This window comes from Chiloscyllium punctatum, chromosome 41 (genome assembly GCF_047496795.1).
Source record: "Chiloscyllium punctatum isolate Juve2018m chromosome 41, sChiPun1.3, whole genome shotgun sequence".
NCBI classification, from domain to species: domain Eukaryota; kingdom Metazoa; phylum Chordata; class Chondrichthyes; order Orectolobiformes; family Hemiscylliidae; genus Chiloscyllium; species Chiloscyllium punctatum.
The window spans coordinates 12,282,580-12,295,857 of NC_092779.1; positions in this window are offsets into that span (position 1 = coordinate 12,282,580).

Sequence of the window (13,278 nt, forward strand, 5' to 3'; positions counted from 1 at the left end):
GACAAAATTAGAGAAGTTCATTAAGGGAGGGCAAAATAACAGGGAAACATCCCAAAATTCTGTTTGGAATTGTAGGAAGTGCTAGACTCAGTGCACTCTTAAACAAAAGCAGAAATTGCTGGAGAAACTCAGCGGGTCTGGCAGCCATCTGTGGAGGCAAAGCAGAGTCGACATTTTGAATCCAGTGACCCTTCTTCAGAATGCTATCTCTTAGGTGGTCCATAGGAAATAGGAGCCAGAGTAGGCCATTCAGCCCTACAAGCTTGCTCTTCTATTCAACCACCTGTAAGCAGTTTTCCAACACTATCCCCATGTCCATTGAAGTCTTCAGTATCTAGTTCGAGGATGATTTGTTTCTACTTTGGCTCAATGGTTTCTGAGGTTGCCCAGAAGTCCAATCGGCATCTGCAGACTTTGCCATTCTAGTCACAGTCACGGGTTCTGGTGATTTTACAAGCATGGTATTCACTGGAGCTATAGACAGTCATTGTGGAGCCTCTATTTTCTTTCTAGAAACATAGCTGACCAGGAACCTCTCCCATTCCTACTGTTCACCATTGGCTTGTGCCAGGGAGATTTACAAGCCAATCCTCAATGTTATAAACACACCTTACTTGACCATCAGTCCTGCAGTGGGACTCAAACCCAGAGCTTTCGGATGAGAGGCAGGGGTACTACCCACTACACTGCAAAACCTCCTGATGGCCAAAGTAGTATCTGGTTTTAAAAAGGGTGACAGAGCTTATCAACGTGGTTGTGGCTCAGTCAGTTACAACATTGACTCTGCGTCAGGAGGTTGAGGGGGTCAGCTCCCACACCAGGTTCTTAGCTTTAAGACTGATATGGAAGAGGAGAAAAGTGTGGCACTGGAAAAGCACATCAGGTCAGGCAGCATCCAAGGACCAGGACAGTCAATGTTTCGGGCATCAGCCCTTCATCAGGGATGTAGGGGTTGGGGGATGGGGGTTGAGAGAAAAATAGGAGGGGGAGTGGGGCTGGGGGGAATGGTAGCTAGGAAGGTGAAAGGTGGATGCAGGTGGGGGTGATGATGGTGATAGGTCGGAGCAGAGGGTGGAGCGGATAATTGAGAAGGACATGTGGCAGGACAGGCTTAGATTCTCATATAATACTGAGGGAGTCTAGTTACAATCTTTGAGTGAGAATGTTGAGGTGCGATACAGTCTCATTTGGATGTGAGAACTTGTGGCACTATTGTTTGAAGAAAACCAGGAGACGTATCCCTTGGGTCCTGAACGAATATTTATCACTTGATGTAAATCAAAAATCAGAATATCTGGCTTTTGCATTTTCTAGTGAGCACACGTCAAAAGTTTTTTTTAAAATTACCCGTAAAGCACTTTGGAACACCTTGAGATTGTAAAAGGAGCTATACAAATGCAAGTGTCTCTTTCTCTTCACTTAACTCATTAGCAACTCACCAAGCCTCCTCAAAAACCCTTCCAAAAAACCTGTAATATGGTACTTTTGTCTAATTAACCTCTGAAACATTTTGCAATGTTCTGCTCTATTGAAGGTGCTATATAAATGCAAGCTGTTATTGCTGTTGGACAGCTGGATGAATGCAGAGGGATGGAAGGAGATAAGAAAGGGACAGGGCAGGTAAATGTGGTCATCATTATTTGCTTGCATGGAGAGTGAACAGACACAGGGATTGATTGATTTGATCAACTTCTTGTTATGTTGCAATGTCTTGAATTTTTTTTTACAAGCAGTAGCTTGATTTAAAAATTCCCATCCTTGTTTTCCAATCCCTCCATGAATTCACTTCCTCCCTATCTCTGTAATCTTCCCAGCCCACAACCCTCTAATATATCTGTGCTTTTCCAGTTCTGACCTTTAGTGTGTCCCCATTGCTATAGCATCGGTGGCCATCTTTGCTATTTCTTAGGACCTATGCACTGGAGTTGCCTCCTGAGACCACATTGACTCTCTGCCTTGTTTTTCTCCTTGAAGATGCTCTTTAAAACCCACCTCTTTGACCCAGCTATTGTGGTTCAGTGTTATATCTTGATTTTTAATGCTCCTGTGAGGTGCTTAGGGATGGTTTGTTTAGAATCATAGAGACGTGCAGCACGGAAACAGACCCTTCGGTCCAACTTGTCCATGCCGGTCAGATATCCCAACTCAATCTAGTCCCAGCTGCCAGCACCCAGCCCATATCCCTCCAAACCCTTCCTATTCATGTAGCCATCCAGATGCCTTTTAAATGTTGTAATTGTACCAGTCTCCACCACTTCCTCTGGCAACTCATTCCATACATGAACCACCTTCTGTGTGAAAAAGTTGTCCCTTAGGTCCCTTTTAAATTTTGCCCCTCTCACCTTAAACTTATACTCTCTAGTTTTGGACTCCGCCCATGAGCTCTGACTCAGGGAAAAGACCATGTGTATTTATCGTATCCATGCCACTCATGATTTTATAAACCTCTGTAGGGTCACCCCTCAGCGTCTGACTTTGGTTAAAGGTATGACATAGGTGCATTGTATTGTTGTTTTATAGGAACATGGCTAGAGTCAGTGGAGCTACACTTCACCGTGGAATCAGTATCATCAGAGAGAAGTTTACCTTATTGATTGGAGAAGACACAACAGCCTAGATTGTTAACCAGAAATAACAAAGGGAACGTGTGCTTCTTTCTTCTAACAGAAACAAAATGTGCTTTATCCCAGATTTGTACACGCATAGAAACTGCAAATTAGTGTTGAATAACGGCCTGTTATTCAGGACAGGAGAACACATTCAGTGCCCTGATCTTATACCTTTCAGAAAACTAACCCTTTTGTCAAAATCAGGTCCACAATTTGACAAAGGTACAGGATTGTGGAGATCCTGGCCATCGTTTCTCATGATATGGAGGTGCTAGTGTTGGATTGGGCTGGACAAAGTCAGAAGTCACACGACATCAGGTTATAGTCCAACAGGTTTGTTTGAAATCACAGGCTTTTGGAACAACATTCCCTCATCAGGTGACAAAGGAGCTGTGCTCCGAAAGCTTGTGATTTCAAATAAAGCTGTTGGACTATAACGTGATGAATTGTGACTTCTGACTTCATCTTTTCCCTGAGTCAATGATTGCGTTAGAGTCTGGAGAACCATCAAGATTAAGCCCCTGTCCAAAGGCATAAATCCAGTAATTACAGACCCCAATCAGTTTAACATCAGTAGTAGAGAACTTCCCAGATACACAATTTGGACTAGTTAAGTCACGTGAACATATTTAAGGAAACTTAAGGAGAGCCAGCGCAGATTTCCTTAGGGAAAATGTGTTTAATTAACTCGCTGGAATTCTTAAAACAGAGAGGCTTGATCAGGTCAATGCTGCTGATGTGGCGCGTGGCGATGGTATAAACCTTTCATTGTATTTTATATCGAATACATGTGACAATAAATGATTCAATTCAAAAGGCATTTGATTCCATGCCAAACAATGAATTGATGAGCAGAGTTAGAGCTCATGGGAAAAAGGGGACAGGAACAACTTCAGTTGGAATATTGTGGTATCCTCTGTACACAATATTCAGAGGCTCACTGAAGATGTTACCTAGTACGGTGACGAAACATCTGAAAATGAACCTTCCAGCTCAGCGAGCAAACCTACATCCAGAACTTCAACTTGAGCTACAAATCTTCTCAAAACTCACTAATTGTGTACAGTTCCAGAGCATCATACTGCAAGAAGGATGTGTACACATTGGAGGAAGTGGTTCACAAGACAATTCCAGGAATGACACACGTCAGTCGTGAAGAAATAGTAAAGAAGTTGGAACTTATTTTCACTGGTGGAGAGGAGATTTTTAGAAGTTTCCAAAGTCACGATGAATCTGGACTTAATAGTTACTCGTGCTTGTAAAAGGATCAAGGTTGAGAGGGCATAGATCTAAAATAAATTGTAAAATAAGCAAATGTCATTTGAGACATATTAAAAAAAACTTTCAAACTGTGAGTTATTCAGGTCTGGAATGGACTGCCTGGGAGTATGGAAGAAGCATGTTGATTTGAGGCTTTCAAGAGGCTATTGGATTATTATTTGAACAGAAATAGTCTTTAAGGTTACAGAGGCATGGCAGGAGAGTGAGACTAAGTCATGTAACTCATGTGGACAGCCAGCACGGCCCCCTGCAGCATAAAGATTCTGTGATTTGGACAAGCAATGGGATCAGAGACCGTGTTTTTACTGCAGATTGAATCATACAGCATGGAAACAGACCCTTTGGTCCAACCAGTCCATATCAGCCATAATCCCAAATTAAACCAGTCCCATCTGCCTGCGTTTGGCCTAAAACCCTCCAAACATTTTTTACTCGTGACCTTATATAAATGTCTTTTAAATGCCGTAACTGTACCTGCATCCACCACTTCCTCTGGACATTCATAACACAAATTAACTGCTATCTGTTTTTTAAATCGTTCTCCTCTCACCTTAAAAATATGCCCCATAAATTTGAACCTCCCCATCCTATGGAAAAGACAACTGCCATTCTATGATTTTATAATTTTATACCCCCTAAAAGGTCACCTCTCAACCTTCTGCACTCCAGAGAAAAATGTCCCAGCCCATTCAGCCTCTCCATCTCACTCAAATCCTCCATTCCCACAACATCCTGGTAAATCTCTCCTGAAGCCCCTCCAGCTTAATAATATCCTTCCCGTAACAGGGTGACCAGAACTGTTGATGGAAACGAATTGGAAACCTTAATAACTAATGACTGGGGATGGGAAAATTACCTTCATCTGATAAATCATAGATTTCAAACAGAATAAAGCAGAGGCTATTGTATGAAAGAAATATATACAGGAACAAAACAGCAGATAATGTAGCAATGTTCTCAGACAATTTTAAAAAAAACTTATGCTTATTTAATTCTTTTCATAACTACTGGACATCTCAAAACTCTTTACAACCAACAAAGCAACCTTTGAAAAGTAATTACTGCTGCAATATAGGACACCTATCAGCCAATTTGTTGCACAGCAAACTCCCAGAAATAACAACATGAAAATGGACAAATAATTTGTTTTCTGTGATGTTGATTGCAATGTAAATGTTAATCCGAGTTTGGGAATAACTCCCCCACTCATCTTGTCTGAAATAGTGTCAGGAGTATGTTTGTGTGAGGCTAGAATATAACGCTTGACTGAAAGTCTCGTCTGAAAGATGGTACCTTCAGCAGTGCAGTGATCCCTCAGTACTGCAGGGCGGGGTCTTTGAGCTCCAGTTCCACGGAATGGGATTTGAACCCACGACCTTCTGAGCCACAGTGACCCTGCTTCTGAAACATTAACTCTGATTTATCTCCACAGACGCTGCCAGGCCTCCTGAGTTTTTCTGCAATTTTCTGTTTCTGTTACCAACCAGGACAAAGCAGTCGACTTAATTGACATCCCATGCACGACATTCAACATTCACTCCTTCCAACACTCAGTCGCAGCATCGTTTACCATCTACAAGATGCACTGCAGATATCCACCAAAGCTCCTTTGACAGCACCTTCCAAACCTGTGACCTCTACTACTTGGAAGGACAAGGGCAGCAGACACAGGGGAAAACCACTGTCTGCATGTTCCTCTTCAAGTCACTCACCATCCTGACTTGGACATATATCGCCATTCCTTCAGTGTCATTGGGTCAAAATCCTGGAACTCTCTCTTTCATGGCACTGTGAGTGTCCTGACACCCCAGGGAATGTAATGGTTCAAGAAGGCAGCTCACCACTGCCTTCCCAAGTGGCAATTAGGGATAGACAACACAGGTTGATGCAGCTAGCAATGCCCATGTCCAGTGATGGAAGAGGAAATCACTGTCACCATCTGGAAGTGAATTCCCTCATGTTTCAAAAGTGTCACGTCTCTTGGTTTTTAAGGGCTCAAACTCACACCTCATGGCCAGCCATCCACGGAGTCATTTGAGACACCAATAACTAGCAATCTAGACCCAAGAGAGAGCAGACTGAAACAATAAAGAAAGGGGTACACGCTGTTCAATCTCAAAACCAACATGTAAAACTGCAGTCGGATACACTATAGCTCTTGGAATGCAGTGGCATTTTACACATGTTCTTTGTTGTTGATTTGGAGTTTTTATGAACAATCTCTTGGGCTTTTAAGTGTTCTTGAAGTGAGCTCAATTACTGTGAGGACAGCGTGCCAAAAGAAAAACAAGTGGAAAATTTAAAAGGGCATGTTGATGACTAAAAAAAGATTTGGCAAAATTGATGCAATTCTGCACCCTTCCTGGAGTTTATTACACATGAAAACCTGTTGTACAAAGTTTGATTGCTGTGTTTATCGACCAATGTGTACTATTACACTTTCCTTTCTTATTTTGAAAGACAGCCTTTCCCTTCTGATAATTCCATCTATTCTCAAGTCAGACCTGCAGCTAAGGAGACAGACTAGGAAGAATCAATTAAGACAAAAATTAAATGAATTGGAATCTCAACTAGGGGAAGTGAGAGACATTAACAGAGGTTTTAACAAGGTTCTTTGGCTGTGGCTCAGTTACTATGGAGACAGTTCCATCCTCCTGATCACACATCAGTTTGCAACCAGAAGGTGAGATTCCCAGAGATGGAGGGAAAAGCATTCAACACTTTTACATTAGCATCTCTATTTAAAAACATAACTGTTTCACTCCCTTATTCTTGTGGTAATGGGGTCTGCAGGTCTCATGAGCTCCTGTTTGACAGACCCCATCTGTCACTGATGGAGAATGACATTAAATACGGTATTCTTTTAAAAGAATGAGAGGGGGAATCTCATAGGAACCTACATCATTCGAACAGGATGAGACAGGGCAGATGCAGGAAGGATGTTCCTAATGACCCGGGAAGTCCAGAACCAGGAGTCACAGTCTAAGGATACGGGGTAGACCACTCAGGACTGAGATGAGGAGAAATGTCTTCACCCAGAGAGTGGTGAGTCTGTGGGATTCTCTGCCACAGAAAGCAGTCGACGCTAAAACATTGAATGCTTTTAAAAAGGAGTTAGATATAGTTCTTGGGGCTAAAGGGATCAACAGAGAGGAAGCAGGTACAGGAGGCTGAGTTGGATGGTCAACCATGATAAAATGAAGAGCAGAGCAGGTTTAATGGGCTGAAGGGTCTACCCCTGCTCCTATTTTCTATGTTTCTATATCTTTAAAATCATAGAAAGGATGGATGTGTCTCTCTGTTCAATGATATAGCACCATTCTCGGCATTACGCATGGGGCAGATTCCTGCTCAGCCATGTTCTAGAAAGAAATTGAAGTCAGTCCCATCGCTCCCAGTTACAATATACATGTAACAAGTGTGTGTTGCCACAGCAACTCAGACTCCATGGAGAGCTGCTGGTTACTTCCTTCGACTGGGTGCTGGTGTGGATCAGATTGATTCCAGCAGCACAAGGTACAATGGCTGTTCTGGCTGGGGGAACGGGAAGGTGGAGATTTCAAGACTCACCCTACCCTGCGGTAGAGGTCACGGCACTGTCATTCAGAGAGAGTGCAAGAAGAAGGAAGCAGCGGCTGACACAAAGGAGGTGTGGTGGCATCACTGAACAGTTCTGGGCTAGCATGGGGGCACAGGTTTGAATCCCCTCATGGTCGATGGAGGAGTTTGAATTCAATTTAAAAATGTGTGAGAGGGATCATGTAACTACTGCCGATTCTGGTTCGAACCAATCTGGTTCAAACTGCTACATGTGATTCCAGACTCACAGGAAATGTGGTTGGCTCTTAGTTAACCTCTGAGCAATTAAGGATGAACAATAGATGTTGGCCCAGCAAGCAGCAGCCACATTCTATGGACAAAAACAAAGTGTACGTCCATAAAACTTGATTTACCATCTGAGGTTCTGACCACCTCACTAACCTGACTCCTTATTTCTATCTCTGTACCAATACCCCAGCTTTATGTCTGGCTCATCCATGTCTTTGCCACCTCCACATTTAACTAATGCATCACACTCCCACTTTGTGTAACTTGAGATCTTCCTAAACTTCCCCCCTGTGCCGTAACTCACACAGTGTGCTGGAGTTATCTGGGACAATGGGAATCTTGCTTCGCTATTGAAGAACCAGCAGGAGCTCTGACCAGTATCAGGTCTTCCCCCAGAAATTTAAGACCCTGGGTTTGAAAATCTGCACCTCCCTCCAACCTCCCCCCCACCCCTCACCCTGGCCAAGACCAGCCAGTCAATCTGAGGCAGCCAGCTGTATTTCACCTCTTGACCGCTGCAATTGGTGGCTACTGTTGGAAGTGCACTAAGGACTTCACCAGGACAGATCCTTGGACACAGGTGAACGAGAGGTGGGGTGGGAGTCGATGGGAGAGAGTCACACATACAGCAGCAAGGGTTCATGGGGTTAGAGGAAAGGCCAAGGGTGGGTTTTGGTCACTAGATTCCTGACACCGAGAGAGTTGCCCAGATCCCCGTTGCCCCAACCTTTCCCAGACTTTGGAAGGCAACTTCCTTTTAATCATGAGCTAAGATTTGCAGAGGGTTCTGGAATAATTGACATCATGTACCCAATTGACGTCCCACCTTCAGCTTTTTGTGTCCCTTTATTTAGCCTCACACATAGTTATGGAAGATTCCCGCTGTTGGTAGATCTGAGAGTGACCTTTGACCTGAGTACATGCTCCCAGCAGCCATGTTTCCATGTGTGGTGATGAAGTTCTGCCCCATGTCCTGTTCAGTCATCACCCCTGGTGCTCAGCGATCTCCATCAGCTCTCGGATAAGCAATGTCTCGATTTTCAAATTCTACTCTCATTTTCAAATCCCCCTATTGCCTTCCTTCTCCTTACATCCAACCTATCTGCTGTCTTTACTTGGTCTGCTAACATGTAACTCCGGAACCGCAGCAATATGGTTAACTCTTAAACAGAGATGGGCATTAAATGTTGGACTATCCATCAATGACCACACCCCCCAATGTTAAAATGAATAAATGTAGGATGTTGATTTGAAAACGTGAAATACTTTTGACAGGGATTGATGTGACACATAGACATGAGAAATCATGCTACACCTGAGATTCCATAATTGTTTGAGAAAGGTCATTAAAAGAATTCTAATCAGCTGCCCCTCCATGGGGAAGTCAGGAATAAAACAATTATCAGAGGCAGCGGGCTGTGGAGGGGGTTGTAAGGGCCGATTGCCTGCCCATCTTCCACGGGTATGTCAGAACCCGGTGTCTCTGGAGAAGGAGTACGTGGTGACCACCAACACTTTCAAGGTTTTAAGGGAGAGCTGGGCACCACAGGGAGTGGAGTGTATTATTTCCCCCTCCAACTCTATTTTGATTTAATCCCTACCCTCCCTTTCACTGTTTGATCACGCAGCATTTCCCTCTGAGAAGGGCACCACTTGTCGCTGGCCACTCGGGTTCCCTCTCTGCCTGGCGTTGGAATATTAATAAACATTTACACACTTGTTGTTTTTCACTGTGTCTGATACCTGCACGCACACAACATGGGCGCTGGGGAAAAATAAGCACTACTGCTGTCAGGTGGCAGAGAAAAAATAAAGAACAAAAAAAAGAGAAAAAATAAACAGGAGCATCAGGGCTTCTGTTCACTCTGAAAGCTGTCTCTGAGGAAAAATAATTATCAAAGGCAGCGGGCCGAGGAGGAGGTCATTAGGACCGTCAGCCTGCCTTTGTTCCGCGGTTATGTTAGAGCCTGGTGTCATAGAGTCATAAAGATGTACAGCATGGAAACAGACCCTTCGGTCCTACCCATCCATGCCGACCAGATATCCCAACCCAATCTAGTCCCACCTGCCAGCACCCGGCCCATATCCCTCCAAACCCTCTTCATATACCCATCCAAATGCCTCTTAAATGTTGCAATTGTACAAGCCTCCACCATTTCCTCTGGCAGCTCATTCCATACACGTACTACCCTCTGCGTGAAAAAGTTGCCCCTTAGGTCTCTTTTATATCTTTCACCTCTCACCCTAAACCTATGCCCTCTCGTTCTGGACTCCCTGACCCCTGGGAAAAGACTTTGTCTATTTACCCTATCCATGCCCCTCATAATTTTGTAAACCTCAATAAGGGCACCTCTCAGCCTCCGACGCTCCAGGGAAAACAATCCCAGCCTGTTCAGCCTCTCCCAATAGCTCCAGGAGGAGCACGCAGTGACCACTAACACCTTCGAGGTTTTCATGGAGAGGTGGGCACCATAGGAAGTGGAGAATATTACTCCCCCTCCAATTCTATTTTGATTTAATCCCTGCCCTCCCCTTCACTGTTTGATCACACAGCATTGCCCTTTGATGTGAAGGGGCACTGCTTGTCACTGGCCACTCGGGTGCTTCCTTTCTTCCTAGTGGTGGAATATCAATAAAGATTTACACGCTTGTTGTTCTTCACTGTGTCTTACACCTGCACACACACATCATGAGTGCTGGGGTAAAATAAGCACTACCGCTGTCAGATGGTAGCGTGGTGTAGGAAAAGGGAAAGAAAACAATTAGCATGAGAGCTTTGACATTTATAGAGCTGCAATTTCTCCTTCTCCATTAACATCCATGACACTATGATCTAGGAAAAATTAGTAATTACATCGGGTTCAGTTAGAAATATTCCCTAATGAACAATAGTTATCACCAGAGTGTGACAGAAATTCTTGAGTATCTGCATTTACAAACAGAAAACAAACTTTTATCTGACAAGGAAACCAGCATCCCTTTTGATATCCATTGAGTTTTTAAAGCTTTCAGGAGCATCTGTCAGCCTAATCTCACCCAAACTGGTAGTTTTCTTTCCCCAGTCACTGACATTATTGAGGAAGAAGTAAAAGAATGCAATGGTGAACCAGCATTCCTGCGTTATCTCCTTTTGGCACAGTCAAGTACTTAAAATAAGCATCCGCTCAAATGTTCCTACCCACATCAGCCAAATCATGTGCTGCCAATTAAACAGCAACAATTCGCATTTATGTAAGGCCCTTAACACAGTAAAATATTTCAATGTGCTTCACAGGAACATATTCAGATCCAATTTAATACTGAGCCACATGGGGAGATGTTTAAGGCAAATGACCAATTGTCAAAGCGATAGGTTTTAAGGAGAGTCAGAAAGTGAGAGAAAGAGAGGTGGGGGAGGGGAGGAGGGGAGGAGGGGGGGGGGTGGTGGTGGGGAGAGAGAGGAAATCACCAATCTCCTGCAACAGCTCCTCACAAACCCACAGCCTCTCTCAGAACAAGGGCAGCAGAGACCATACTAAGTTGGAACTGTTATTTCTGTCCCTTCATTGTCGCTGAGCCAAAATTCTGGAACTCCCTCCCTAATAGCATTGCGTATATAGCTACATCAAATAAGATAGGGGAGCAGAAGCAGGCCATTCAGCCCATCAAGTCTTCTCCACCATTCAATAAGATCATGGCTGATCTGATAATCCTCACCTCCACTTTCCCACCTCTTCCCCCTCACCCCTGATTCCCTAACTGATTAAAATCTGCCTATCGCAGCCTTGCATATACTCAACAACCCAGCCTCGACAGTCCCTCGTGGTAAAGAATTCCTCAGATTCACAGCCGTCTGCAAGAAGAAATTCCTCCTCATTCTTGTCTTAAATGTGCAGCCCCTGACTCTGAGATTATACCCTCTTGGTCCTAGACTTTCTCACTTGGAGAAACAACCTTCCTGTGTTTACTCAGTCAGGTCCCATAAGAATCTTGCTTGTTTCCATAAAATCACCTTTCATTCTTCGAAACCCCACTAAGTATAGACACAACCTACTGAACCTCTCCTCATTAGACAGTCCCTCTGTATCTGGTATCAGCCTAGTGACCTTCTCTGAACTCCAATGCCATTATATATTTTATTAGATAAGGGAACCAAAACTGCTCACAGTATTGCAGCTGTGGTTTGACTGCTTGTGTAGAATTAGCAATACCACCCCACACCTTCAGGCTAATGTTAGTGACCACAAAACTGCAGATACTGGAACCCAAGGTAGACAAACAGAAGGCTGGAAGAACACAGCAAGACAGGCAGCATTAGGAGGTGGAGAAGTCAATGTTTTGAGAGTAACCCTTCTTCAGGACTGGGGGTAGATGTCAGGGGAAATGCACATCCAGGGTTTCACCTGAAACGGTGACTCCCGCATCTCCTGATGCTGCCCGACTGGCTGTGTTCTTCCAGCCTCCTGCTAGTCTACCTTCAGGCTAATAGTGCCAAGGGATTGCTGGCCAATGAGAAAAAGAATGAAGGATTCCATGCGAGATTGGGATTATCAAATATGCTTTGCAATTCTGTTCGAAATAAAGGCTGCTTGCTTTCAATATTACCCACTGAACTTGGATTGCTAGCTTTTTGTGATTCATAAACAACGAAATCCTAAATCCTTCTGTCTGATGAAGTGCAATGTTTCAAGAATATTATCTGCTATCTGCTTCTCGAGGGCAAATGGGGAGTAAATGCTGGCCCAACCAGCACAGCCCATCGCCACCAAATAATGTTTTTAAAAAATGCATATTTATGTTTCTGAACAATTGGGTTTTGCTGTTATGAAGATTGATTATCACATTCCAAACTGGTCATTGGGAATACTAGATGAGAAAGGCACAAATTAAACACTGCCCGAAGCTGAAGAAACATTTGACCCCAAATTCCATGAATAAAAAGAACACAGACCAGATGAATTCAGGGGGAGGGGGGTGAAATTCTAGGGAATGACACTTAAGTGAGGCAGTAAAGGGAAGAGTGTAGGAAATTGGGGTGGGCACAGAAAACTCAAATTGGAATAAGAATCCCTAAAGTGTGAAAGCAGGCCATTCAGCCCTTTGAATCCACACTAACCTTCCGAAGAGCATCCCACACAGACCCACCCCTGTACCTTATCCTATAACTCTGCATTTCCCATGGTTAATCCACCAAGCCTGCACATCCCTGGACACTTTAAGCATGTCCAATCTACCTAACCTGCACACCTTTGGACTGTGGGAGGAAACCCCAAAACACCCATGCTGACACTGGGAGAATGTGCAAACTTAACACAGTCACTCGAGGGTGGAATCGAATCCGGGTCTCTGGCACCGTGAGGCAGCAGTGCCAAACACTGTGCCATCCAATGCTAATGTCAGCTAGATGGTGCTTAATATGATAGATGAACGTCATTATTACTTTGAAACCATTTAAACACAAGTCACAATTCTGAGGAAAAGACATATCTCTGTATTTAAAAATATTTTGAATAACCAAACCATAGTTTTAATAAAAATGCAAGATGCACTATCATCAGTTTAAATTTGCACCCTGGCCAGC